At 43.1% G+C, this 13,443-nt stretch overlaps 2 non-coding genes across 2 annotated transcripts; both read right to left on the bottom strand.

Moving 5' to 3' along the window:
- Positions 1-1,326: 1,326 nt before the first annotated feature.
- TRNAV-AAC (transfer RNA valine (anticodon AAC)) lies at positions 1,327-1,400 on the bottom strand. Its single transcript has one exon. It is a non-coding gene; the product is annotated as a tRNA-Val (tRNA).
- An 807-nt stretch (positions 1,401-2,207) lies between these two features.
- TRNAV-AAC (transfer RNA valine (anticodon AAC)) lies at positions 2,208-2,281 on the bottom strand. The gene has a single exon. It is a non-coding gene; the product is annotated as a tRNA-Val (tRNA).
- Between the last annotated feature and the right edge of the window lie 11,162 nt (positions 2,282-13,443).

Below are 13,443 nucleotides of genomic sequence, written 5' to 3' on the forward strand. Positions count from 1 at the left end.
TGGTGAAGATAAATGGAGTAACTTACTCGATGTCGATGGTAATTACACTGTAGGAGCACTAAGGAGGAGAATCGATCGCCATTTGACCACCCGTCATTCTATCCTACAAATCAACGGGAACAAAGAAATCCCAACAAAAGTAATCTGCTTCATATGGAGCACGGTGTAGATGAGAATACCAATCGCGACCGCATTATGGGTGAGTGCGTAGATATTGATACTTCCCGCTGTGGGTCTTGCATAAACGGAGTCGACTGTACGGATCACATCTTGGTGCAATGTATGTTTGCATGTACGGTAAGAGAATAAATATTCAAATGGTGTGGTATATCTCAAAGCTTGTTTAACTATTTAGGTGATTTAATTAGCTTCATTAATAACTGGGCCACAATCCACAAATGAAAAACGGATTCGCTGTTATATGTTACGGAATGCTATGGAATTTGTGGAAATACCGGAATGATCGGTTGTTCAAAACGATGCTCACTAGCCCCTCGAAAGGTGAAGATTATATAAAATCAACGGTGTACTTATGAATTAATAGTAGGGGTAGAGGTGGAACATGTAAGTAGATTGAATTGGTGTCCTCCCCTTTCCATATGGTGTAATTATGTTTCCTTCATGTACTTTGTACTTTGTAATTTGTTTGTCTCTGCACCTCCGCTAGTTACTTGCTAGTCGGGGGTTCGTTTTTATAATATTTGTCGTTTCCAAAAGAAACACATATCTACCATATACAACTCTTGAAGTTAACAAGGCCTGAACATTTTAAAGAAATGTACTTCTTTTGGTCTCATATTCAAATTTTCCTAAGATGACACTTAATTAAGGTTTCTACTATCAAAATCATGAAAAATATATACATTTGTGACTACGTATTATATTATTGAACATATTTAAATTCTTCGTGAATTGATTATCATAATAATATTTTTCTTGGTTTGATTTCTATTTGTTTTGAAACGAATGAATTGTTATCTTCGAATACGATCTTAAATTTAAAATGATGTGATAAATTTTATAAAGCCATTGCTTATAAAGCCAAATGAACAATCATGTGGGCTATATATCCAATCTTTTCCCTAAAATGATATATCATTTTCTTAGAAAACTAAACATTTATATGGAATTCAGTTCAAGGCACTTTTTTATGGAGCAAACTTGTACAGTTTAGTCGTATTAAAATAACAAAAGTTATTTCTTCTAATTTCCAAGCTGTTGTATTACCCTTTCGACCAAAGCTAAGATACAATTAAATTAAACAGAATGGTAACCAGACCGGAATATGATTAAGCAATAAAGTTAAACAGAAAGAAGAAAAAAATTTGGCTTCGCCCGGGTTCGAACCGGAGACCTTCAGTGTGTTAGACTGACGTGATAACCAACTACACCACGAAACCGATGTACAGTATTCCAGTAATTATCATAATATTCTTTCGATTTCCTTCAAAAATTAGAAACAAAAGTTTATAAATTATAATCGACCATTTTTTAGCTTCTTATTTTAATTTGATTTTTGGATTTGGGTTTCAATTCAATCATTTTGCTAACATACTATAGATCCCTAATTCCAAATACAACTTTTGATTCTTATTGAAAAGGTTAAAAGGCTCAAAAGTAAAACCTATACACTTTTAAGATTTTTAACAATTTTGTTTTGAGATTTTAAAAACTAATTGTTTGAGAAGATATTATAATTGTACTTTTTTTTTTCAGTAATAATCGTTACAAATATATATTAATGTCGATTTTTAACAAAATTTTCACCTTTTGTTCTTATTGTGAGCTATCTAATAGACTAATATAAATGTTGATAACTATTATTCATAGTTTTGGGTTAGTTTCTTATAAACAAATGATTCTCTGAAACATATGATCTTTTTACTAATTGTTGTATCCATCCATTCCGTATGCTTTATATTTTATGCAACCACGTTTCTTACTTATAAAACTATATATTTTACATAAGAAATTGTGTTTAGAATTTTATAATTGGAATTCAGTTAATAACAGAAGTTTTGAGAATAAACTTGTATAGTTTAGTCTTTACTAAAATAACAAAAACTATTTATATTATTTTCGAAAATGGTAAGTAGTGTATTACCCTTTTGGGCCAAGTTCAGATTACAATTATAAGCCCAAAAAATGGTAACTGGACAGGAATATGATTAAACATGAAAAATTATGTGAAAGCAAAAAACAATTTATGGCTTCGCCCGGGTTCGAACCGGAGACCTTCAGTGTGTTAGACTGACGTGATAACCAACTACACCACGAAACCGATGTACCTTAACTCAACAAACATTAAAATCAACTTTAACAAATGTCTCCAAAAATCAGAAATAAAAGTTTTTATAATTGATTAATGACCGGATTAAATTTTGCGTTTCGATTCAATCATGTTGGAACATAATACACATCCCTAATTCCAAATACAATTTTGAGTTAAGTTAAAATGATTAAAGAGAGGAGAGAGTCATTCTCTTCTGACCCACTAAACCCACTGTCATATCATTTTTTTTTTTTTCATCTTTCACAACCCACAACACACGGATACCCTATTTCTTTGAACTCACTCAACTCATTCGATTAAAACAAATACAAAACAATCAAAGGTAAAATCTTAATTAACAATAGAGTTATCGGCGGTACCACTACTGTTTCAATGGGTTGGTTAATTGGTTTCACTAACTCACTTCATCATCTCTCTCTACTTTCTGTCTCTCTCATTTTTTCTTGTACCGTGTATTTTAAAACGTGTATCTAGTTGTTTTGTAATTTTTTTAATTGAGTGGATTGAGAAAGATAAATTTTCAGTGTGTTGTAGGTTAGGAAAGATGAATAAAAAGAAAAGACAAAAACTGATGTGACAGTGGGTTCAGTGGGTTGGGAGGAAACGACTCCCTCGTCCCTTGAAATTAAAATCTACACAATTTTGATTTGAGATTTAAAAACTAATTGTTTGAGAAAATACTATAATTGTTTTATTATTATATGATAATAAAATAATAATAATAATAATAATAATAATAATAAATAAATAAATAAATAAATAAATAAATAAAACCCTTATTAATATCCAAGTGTCTTAACTAAAATTTTCACTTGTTCTTGTTATGAGCTATCCAATATAAATGATTAATAACGAATTAATGATTATTCATATTCTTGGATTGGTTTCTTATAAACCAATTATTCTGTCAAACCTACTATTTACAATCATCGTAATGAGAAAAAAGTGTGATTTTTTCTACTGATTGTTGTATCCAACCATGTGTTTGTTGAAGTTTATGAGATTCGACTGTCCCTAATTTAAGAATCCTCGAATTTTAGTCCAAGAAGTCTAAATTTTAATGACATATTTATTTAGGCAATTGTACGGGTAGTTTACTTTCTCAATCCCTTGTGCACCCATTTTTTACGTCGCTATTTTATAATTATATCACCTAGCGTTTGGTATAGAGAACTAGATCAAACAAAACAAAGGTCTATCACATAGATTTGACATGGACAGTGGCAGATCTTAGTGGGGCATTTAGGATCTCAGGCCACTGCTTAATTTCCAACATGCAGTGTAATTTTTTTTTTTTTGGTTTTTTCTATTAAATGCACCCACTTAAATACGAGGGACACCCCTATTAAAATAGATACAAACAAAAACAGCCAAATCAAATATGTGTTGTAATTCAAACTAATAGACACGCAAGGAAACGGACAAATAATATTGAGAATTATATGTCGATTATTGCGATTAACAAATCCAGTTATTATTATTATATTTACCGAGTTTCATCCAAAACCAGATCAATCCTTCACGATTAGATCTGATTATAAGAAAGGAAGAAGAAGACTGTCCTGATGTTTGACGAACTTAAATGCAAGACAGAAAAGTAAAACTGACATGTTGATGGCTGATCTTGAACTTCAAATAACTGCACGGATCGGACTCCTGTCCTTAAAGGTTTTTACTTCGCTTCTTCTGGCTGTAAGCAACAGAGTAAAACCCCAAGATTTAATGCAAATCTACCGACTTTCCAACGGGCACTGGAAATCGATAAACACAAAGCGAATACTCGGAAACTGGAAGAAAAAACGCAGAGAGTGGGAGAGAGCTCTGATTTTCGTGAGTAGTCAATACAGCTCCTGGGGCCAGTATTTATAGGTATCGAAACCCTAAAAGGCATGAAACGGGCCCCCATAGGCCCGCCCCTAGAAAACCTAGGGCGATGACTTGCTCTCCAATCAAGCTGTTTTCTGAGCCTTCTAGAATATTCTGTCACCTTATCCACGAAGTCAACTCTGGTCAACCGTTTGACCGGTCGATCAAACCGACTTGACTCGAACTTGCCAAAAATGAAAGCTCCTCGTCTCCCAGCGACTGATGTGTCATGCGAAGTGCAAAGCACGCCTAAATCGTGCCATTTCGCGTACTTGCGGCGTCGGCTAGTGCTAGCCTAGGCTAGGCGCGCTCGTGGGCTTGACCCATTCCTTGATCCGCTAAAGCCTTTGAAGGCCTATTAAAGGATTAAGCATATAAACCCACTAAAATTTTCTTCCCCCACCAATGTGGGATGGAGGAAAATTACCAACTTGTAAATTTCCTCTATAATTTCCAACAATCCCCCACCAAGTTGGAAAGTTTCCTTTCACTCAGACAGATGATGTCACTTGCATGTCATGAAGATTAAACCCTAGTTTAATGAGAACAAACAAGACGATACCAATTCAATGGTTTCCTTATAGGTTTAAACCATGAACCTTAATGACCACTTCGGTTTACCCCCAGATATCACAAGTTTTCTTTGTGCTCTCCCTGAGCGCTAATATGGCATGCGCTATAAACCCTTTTCATGACCCTTTGGAAGATAAACCACTAATCTTCACTTGAGGCGGCACCACCTCTAGATCATATAGGCAAAGTTTTACAACATCTTCGTTGCTTAGATGTCTCCAAAACTTTGTTAAGAGTTGTAACTCAACCTCGTTCTCGGCAATGACGTACTATCCTACCTCACATAGATCTATCATTAATGATAGTACCTTCTATTGTTAGTGACTTCGTTGTTACCCTTTAAACATGAGAATTAGTGGCACTAATATCAAGTTGGGTTTCCATCACTAAGCGATTCTATTGTGGTTTTAGACCCATGACTCTCATGGTAGATGTAACCAAATCTGTCGTTAGAGGTTTGGTAAACGGATCTACCAAGTTTCTGCTTGTCTTGACATAGACAACCTTGATGGTACCACTTTCAGTTAGTTGTCTCACAAAATTGTGTCGCAGACCTACATGTCTCAACTTCCCATTATATATTGCATTATATACTTTAGACAGTGTAACGCCCAGTTCCTAGTACGTATTTGTTTTGATTAAAGGTTCTTTTTGGAAGAGCTACTCGGCGAGTTGTAGCCCTAACTCGCCGAGTAGATGTCGAGATGGGTGCGGGCTTTAAGTGATCTACTCGGCGAGTCCACGCCTGGACTCGGCGAGTAGGCCAATCAGGAGGAGACCCAAATCCTTAGGGTTTGCACCCTATTTAAATGTCCTTATAGCCCCATCTCAGCCTCTATCATCCTCAGAGCGTTCCTTGTCGAAACCCTAGCCTCCATTTGTAAGTTTGAGTGATTTGTTTCCTTGTGAAGGATTTTTGGGGCACATTGGAGCTTAGAAGGAGAAAAGAAGAGTTTGAAGAGTGCAAGAGAGGGAGTAGATCCGAAATCTACTTTGGGAGAAGCTTCCATTCAGGTAGTAAAGTCTCTACCTTGATCTTTAGTTCATTAGATCCCATTTTGTCCCAATTTGGTGGTTTTCAAGCCCTAAAACACCAAACTCCATGTGTTTATGCTTAATAATCCGAAAGGACTTCAGATCTAGACTTTATGGACGTGTTAGAAGCATAAAGTTGCTATGGTTGAAGTGATTGAGGACCCCCATGGAGTGCATGACCTCTTAAAGAGCTTGGAGTTGCATTTTTGAGCTTATAGGGCCATGCATGCACGTAAAGTTTGCAACTTTACGTGTTAAGCATGCCCTAGGATCATAGATTTGTGGTTTTGAAGAGTTGCATGTATCAGATTTGGCTCATATGGGAAATGGGTCAAGGGACTCGGCGAGTCCCAAGGTGGAACTCGGCGAGTTCTATGAATATGGCCTTAGACTCGGCGAGTTGGATGAACAACTCGGCGAGTCCTATGAAGATTTCCTGGTACTCGACGAGTTGTTCTTCAAACTTGGCGAGTTGTATGAATTGTATTGTGTACGAAGGGTTTAAGTGTCAGAAGTCCAACCCTTCGTGTTTGCATGTAGGATTAGCAATCTAACGTGTTCCGATAGTCCCAAAAACCCCAGATCCTCACGCAGGATGTTCGGATAAGGATCTGGAAGCGAGTGGGAAGTTTGCTCGCATGGACTCGGCGAGTTGTTCATGGACTCGGCGAGTTGTTCATAGACTCGACGAGTTGTTCATGGACTCGGCGAGTCGGATCGCGAGCCGGTCCCATCGTCTTGAGTGGCGAGTTAAGGACGATTCAGTGAGTGGGAAGAAGGGGCTTGTAAAGTGGGACCGGGTTAGTGGAGAAGGACTCGGCGAGTCCAGTCAACTGGAAGTTGACCTTGACTAAGGAGTTGACCTGGGATGAAGGGAGGGTCAATCCTCTGACCTAAGGGTGTAAATGAGAGGCTAAACTATTTTTATGATTTATAGCCGAAGGATTTCTGATTCAGCAGTCAGGCACTTAGCAAGCAGACTTCCGCAGTTACTTTCAAGGTGAGTTACCTTCCAGTAGCGGTGGGTCTACGGCCACAATGTCGGCCCACCAGTAGGAGTTGTATGTAGATGATTGTCTCTGTGATATTCATCTAGGGATTACTACTACCTGTGTTATGTTTATGTGCTAGTATGATATGATGCTATGTGCTAGTGACAGTAGGGGGAGATAGTCCCCAAGATATCCGGTCGATAGGGCCGAAAGGGTAGTCATACCCAGCCCTGCTAGATAGATTCTGATATTGTGATACCTGTTATGTGGTAGCAGTAGAGGGGTGAAATAGTCCCCAGTATCCGGTCGAGAGGACCGAAGGGGAGGCCAACACCCAGATATGCTAGGCAGTACTCGGTCGAGAGGACCGAAGGGGGAGGCCAGCACCCAGGTATGCTAGGCAACATCCGGTCAAGAGGACCGAAAGGGTAGGTTGGGCACCCAGATATGCCTGACAATATATGTATGTTATGTGGTTATATGGTTGTGGTACAGTGGGGGAACTCACTAAGCTTCATGCTTACAGTTTCAGTTTTGGTTTCAGGTACCTCTTCTTCGAAGTGGAAGGAGCCGGCGCGGTAACGATACATCACACACATGCTTTGCTTTCCGCATCATGAGATCCTCCTGGGAAATTATACTCTGACACTTTAATGTTTTATAAAAATGTTTCTAGACATGCAGTACCTTTTGTGAAATGATATCACTGTTGAACCTTTTATTTCTAATGTTTTGCCGTGTACTTGTTTTAAAATGAAAATTTTGACTCGTATTTTTGGGATGTTACAAGTTGGTATCAGAGCCCTAGTTTGAGGGATTCGGACTCACCTTCGGGGGTGTCTGAACTCAAATCAAGGGATTAAAAGATTTTCCAAAAAGAAATGTTTTCTAAGAATTAAGAAAAGGGTTTTGAGAAAGAACGAAGTGTGTGATGTGCGCAACCGGCCGAGCTCAAGTAAGTATTCCCCAAAGTACCCATACAAGCTTATGTTGTGTTTATCAGTTTCAGTAGAACAACATGCTAGAATAGGACTAAGGATCTAGGAGTGATGCCTTATGTGCCTGCTTTATGTGCTTCAGTGTATAAAAATTGCATGCGAGAATTGAGTAGATGGCAGTAGGATAGCCTGTTAGGTTATGCCTGATAGTATGAGTTTAGCTCTGTATGCTAGTTCAGTTTCTCTCTATGAGGGCGGATTTGCTTGAGATTGTTCCCTTAGTTCGAATGCTTCTTGCTTTGTGCTTTGTGGGACTCTGAGTGGTGGGAGTTAGCCATTAGGTGAATACGTCACGTCACATGTGATCAGGGTTGAATAATCTTAGAGTGCTGGATTTCGCCCTACTACTCAGCTCTCGTTTAAGTCTAGCCGTTGTAGGGACGAGTCTGTTACTCGAAGGATTATCCGAGCCTCACCACATGTGACGATATTCAGGTAATGGTTAATTGGCATTACTAGGAGGCCTTCAGCAGCTGAGGACCTGGTAGGGTGGAGCCTGAGATTTCCCTAGGGCAAGCCTAGGATGAGTATAGCGGTGATCAACAGTAGTGGAAGGGATCTGGTGGAGTCGAGGCGGTCCTTGAAGAAGGTACGGATAGATGTGGAAGGTAGTATGGGCCCGTAATACTGAAAGCAGAGGATCTGTACCCAAACCGAGAAAGGCCAAGATAAGACTAGGGAACTTGTAAGTAGTTGTGATCCCTCAAGAAGTATCAGTATCACTAATGATTGTTATTATGTATTGCAGAATGGTGGTACTACGATCGAGGCCGATAGATGGCGGTTCAGGAGAGGGGTCAGGTTCGGGATCAGGTTCCGAGCCAGTGGATGAGGGACTACGCGAGTTCATCACGTCAGAGATCACCAGGGGTATCCTTGAGTTGACCCCCATTATCTTCGGGTCGATCAAGGAGGGGATCATCGAGTTGATGGAAGATCGCCTTCGGGCATTCAGGAGTGACATGGCATCTGGCCAGTCGGGATCTCGCACACTGTCCTTTAAGGACTTTTGGGGCAGAGGTGCGCCGGATTTTCATGGGGCGAAAGACCCCATTGCCGCCAGACGATGGATTATAGACATCGAGTCTGCACAGTTGACTAGCTTCTGCCCCGAGGGGTCGAAGGTGAGGTATTTAGCAGGGTGTTTACGAGACCGAGCTCAAGACTGGTGGGAGTCAGTGGGTGACTCGTTGGGAGCCTCAGCGATCGAGGCTATGACCTGGTCGGACTTTGAGAACAGATTCAGGGCAGAGTTTGCGCCGGCTGTCGAGCTTCAGCAGCTGGCCAGGGAGTTTTTGGACATGAGGAAGACGACAGAGACTGTGGCGGAGATCACCGCCAAGTTCCGGGAGAGGGCGTTGTTGGTGCCCCAATATGCGGGTGATGAGGACATGAGGAGGACCCGCTATCATGACATGCTCCGAGCTGATATACGGGAGCACGTTAGTTTTTCAGCTTGCCCCACCTTGGACTCTATGATTGCTAGGGCGAGGGAGAGGGAGATAGATTTGGAGCACATCCGGAAACGGAAGGCAGAAGAGGGACAGTCAGGAGGGGCTTCGGGGAAGAAGCCTAAGGGATCAGATTTGGGGCCGAAAGGCCAATAGGGACGGGGCCACTGCAGGAAATGCGGCAAGACGCACGAGGGGGCGTGCAGGTTGGGATCATCAGGCTGCTATAAGTGCGGTAAGTCTGGGCACTATAGCAGGGATTGCACTGCTCCGACAGAAGTTATTCAGACTTCTAAGTTGCTGTGTTTCCACTACAACCAGAGGGGCCACAAGAAGGCCAATTGCCCCCAGTTGATAGTTGCAGCGCCAGTGAAGGCGCCAGCTCCAGCGACCCTGCGGATCACAGATGGCCAGCAGGGCAAGGCAGAGGCTCCAGTGGTGAGGAGCCGGGTATTTCAGCTGACCGCCGAGGAGGCACGTGCAGCACCCGATGTGGTGACGGGTATGATTCTTTCCCTCTCATTTATTTATATGATGTTATGATATTGATATGTGCTCGGTATATGTATATATATGTGCTAGGATCGTTCCATGTGAACGGTATCCCAGTCCAGGTGTTGTTCGACTCGGGTGCTACCCGATCGTTTGTTTCCCTTGCGCTTAGCAAGAAGTTCACTGAGTCTTCGGGCATGTTGGATTGCCCTTTGGAGGTGGAGATTGCCGACAATCGATCAGTGCGAGCATCATCAGTGTTCAGAGATTGTGTTCTGAGGTTATTCGAGGAGCACTATTTGGTGGATCTGGTTCCCATTCCGTTGCGTGGGAACAAAGTGATTATAGGCATGGATTGGTTGAGCCCTAATGGGGCGGTGATAGATTGCGCGCAGCAGCTAGTGCGAGTCAGGACCCCAGGTGGGGGAGAGTTAGTGATTCATGGCGAGAGGCCGCAGTGTGGACCCGCAGTATGTTCAACAGCGAGGGCTAGACGTTACCTTCAGCAGGCATGCGCAGGGGATTTCGCGTACGTGATGGATACTCGGGAGGCGGGTAAGGCGACAGTGAGCGAGGTTCCGGTGGTGCGAGATTTCGCAGATGTTTTCCCAGAGGAACTCCCTGGGATACCTCCGGAGCGACAGGTGGAGTTCAGGATTGACCTCGTTCCTGGTGCGGCTCCGATAGCCAAGGCACCGTATCGGTTGGCTCCTCCTGAGATGCAGGAGTTGTCTACGCAGCTGCAGGAGCTGCTAGACAAGGGATTCATTAGACCGAGTAGTTCACCCTAGGGAGCCCCGATTCTGTTTGTGAAGAAGAAGGACGGGTCGCATCGGATGTGTATAGATTATCGGGAGCTGAGCAAGGTAACGGTGAAGAACTGTTACCCACTCCCGAGAATTGATGACCTCTTTGACCAACTTCAAGGAGCATCTTGGTTCTCCAAGATTGACTTGCGCTCGGGTTATCATCAGATGAGGTTCAGAGAGGAGGATGCGCAGAAGACCGTGTTTCGGACGCGCTATGGCCATTATGAGTTCGTGGTGATGCCGTTTGGGCTAGGGGTGTCGAACGGGTAAATTTTTCGGGTTTCGGGTAGAACGGGTATTTCCTTAAGAAAAATAATACCCGATACCCGACCTATATTTTAATTCGGGTTTTCGGGTTTCGGGTATTCGGGTTTGAGGTCGGGTCGGGTAATTATCAGGTATACCCGAAAATTTCTTAAATTACACTTATTGGTAATTTTTTATTTTTTTATTTTTACATGTTGATTGGTTTAATAAAGAATCGGGTAGGAAAATACTCCATACAATTAACAAGTACATATATAATAACAATACAAATCATTATAATATGTTATGTACTTTTCTAATTCAATTCCATGCGATAGTGAGAAATTGAGAATTGTGATGACGGTTTAGGACTTCAGCTTCAGGGTCGTATTCCCTTTGCAAGTTTGCATCGACTGTCGAGTCGTCGTTCATAAGAAGGAAATGAAGGGTTTTGTTTTATTTGAAGTGTGCATACGTGACTGCATTGTACATTCAGTATTATTTAAAAAACGAAATCGGGTATTCGGGTATACCCGAAAATAAATATTCATACCTAAAACCCGACCTATATTATTATCGAGTTAACCTATTACCCGAATGTTCATACCCGTTAGCCGTTCTACCCGACCCATTCTACCCGAATTCGGAATGGGTCGGGTGGGTAGAACGGGTTTCGGGTTTTTTCGACAGCCCTAGTTTGGGCTCACCAGTGCTCTTGCCGCGTTCATGGAACTCATGAACCGCGTATGCAGACCGATGCTGGATCGGTCTGTGATAGTTTTCATCGATGACATCTTGGTTTATTCCAAGACACAGGAAGAGCATGAGGAGCATCTGAGAGAGGTTTTGGAGACCTTGAGGAGGGAGAGCTTATATGCCAAGTTCTCCAAGTGTGAGTTTTGGTTGCGCGAGGTGCAATTTCTCGGACACCTTTTCAACCAGAACGGGATTCTGGTCAACCCGGCCAAGGTTGAGGCCGTGATGAGATGGGAGGTTCCAAAGTCTCCATCCGAGATTCGAAGCTTCCTGGGATTAGCAGGCTATTATCGAAGATTCATTCAGGATTTCTCCAAGATAGTCGTACCCTTGACACGGCTGACGAAGAAGGTCGTAGTCTTTCGGTGGGGACCCGAGCAGCAGGCTGCCTTTGAGACGCTGAGACAGAGATTGTGCGAGGCACCAATCTTAGCCCTACCAGAGGGCGTAGAGGATTTTGTGGCTTACTGCCACGCGTCCATTTCAGGGTTGGGCGCGGTACTGATGCAGAGGGGGCATGTCATTGCCTACGCTTCGAGGCAGCTCAAGCCTCATGAGGCGAACTACCCGACGCATGATTTGGAGTTGGGGGCAGTTGTTTTCACCCTCAAGATTTGGCGACATTACCTCTATGGAGTCCGGTGTACCATATACACGGACCATAAGAGTTTGAGGTACCTTATGGATCAGCCGAATCTGAACATGAGGCAGCGTCGATGGTTAGACGTGGTGAAGGATTATGATTGCGAGATCCTTTACCATCCGGGGAAGGCCAATGTGGTGGCCGACGCGCTTAGCCGCCAGGCAGCGCCACTCAGGGATATCTGTTTGAGGATGACAGTGGTAACTCCACTGTTAGAGCAGATTCGGGAGGCTCGGCGGGAGGCTATTAAGGAGGAACATCGGAAGAGTGAGCGTGTAGTGGGTCAGGTTTCCTCCTTCAATTATGATAGTCGAGGACTATTAAAATTACACCGTAGGGTGTGGGTGCCGTATCACAGGGGCATGCGCCAGATCTTGATGGAGAAGGCGCACAAATCCCGATTCTCTATTCATCCAGGGGCGACGAAGATGTATAAGGATTTTCGTCTAAATTATTGGTGGCCCTGCATGAAGCGGGATGTGGCTTGGTACGTTGAGCGGTGCTTGACCTGCAGGAAGGTCCAGGCCGAACATCAGAGACCGCATGGCAAGATGCAGCCGTTGGACATCCTATTGTGGAAATGGGAAGATATCACGATGGATGTTATCACAAAGCTTCCCAGGACTGCGCGTGGAGTAGATTCGATTTGGGTCATCATGGATTGATTGACCAAGAGCGCCCATTTTATTCCGATTCAGGAAAGCATATCGGCCGAGAAATTGGCCGACATCTATATTAGGGAAATCGTGGCGCGGCACGGGGTGCCAGTATCGGTTATCTCGGGCAGGGATGTGCGTTTTACTTACAGGTTTTGGAAGAGATTTCATGACGACCTGGGCACTCGTTTGTATTTTAGCACCGCCTTTCACCCGCAGACAGATGGTCAGAGCGAGCGGACCAACCAGACTCTGGAGGATATGTTGCGAGCGTGCGTGCTAGATTCGGTGGCAGTTGGGATACCTATCTTCCCTTGGCTGAGTTTTCGTATAACAACAGCTACCATGCGAGTATTGAATGCCCTCCTTTCGAGATGCTCTACGGGAGAAAGTGCAGGACACCGATTTGTTGGGGCGAGGTCGATCAGCGCGTCATCGGGAGCACCGAAGTGGTGCTCAAGACGACAGAGTTGATCCAGCAGGTTCGTAGCAGGCTGCAGACTGCGCAGAGTCGGCAGAAGAGTTACGCCGACAGAAGGCGTTCAGACTTGGAGTTTCAGGTGGGTGACATGGTCCTCCTGAAGGTATCACCCTGGAAGGGTGTCATTAGGTTCCGGAAGAGGGGCAAGTTGG

The sequence above is a fragment of the Lactuca sativa genome, chromosome 3 (genome assembly GCF_002870075.4).
Source record: "Lactuca sativa cultivar Salinas chromosome 3, Lsat_Salinas_v11, whole genome shotgun sequence".
NCBI classification, from domain to species: domain Eukaryota; kingdom Viridiplantae; phylum Streptophyta; class Magnoliopsida; order Asterales; family Asteraceae; genus Lactuca; species Lactuca sativa.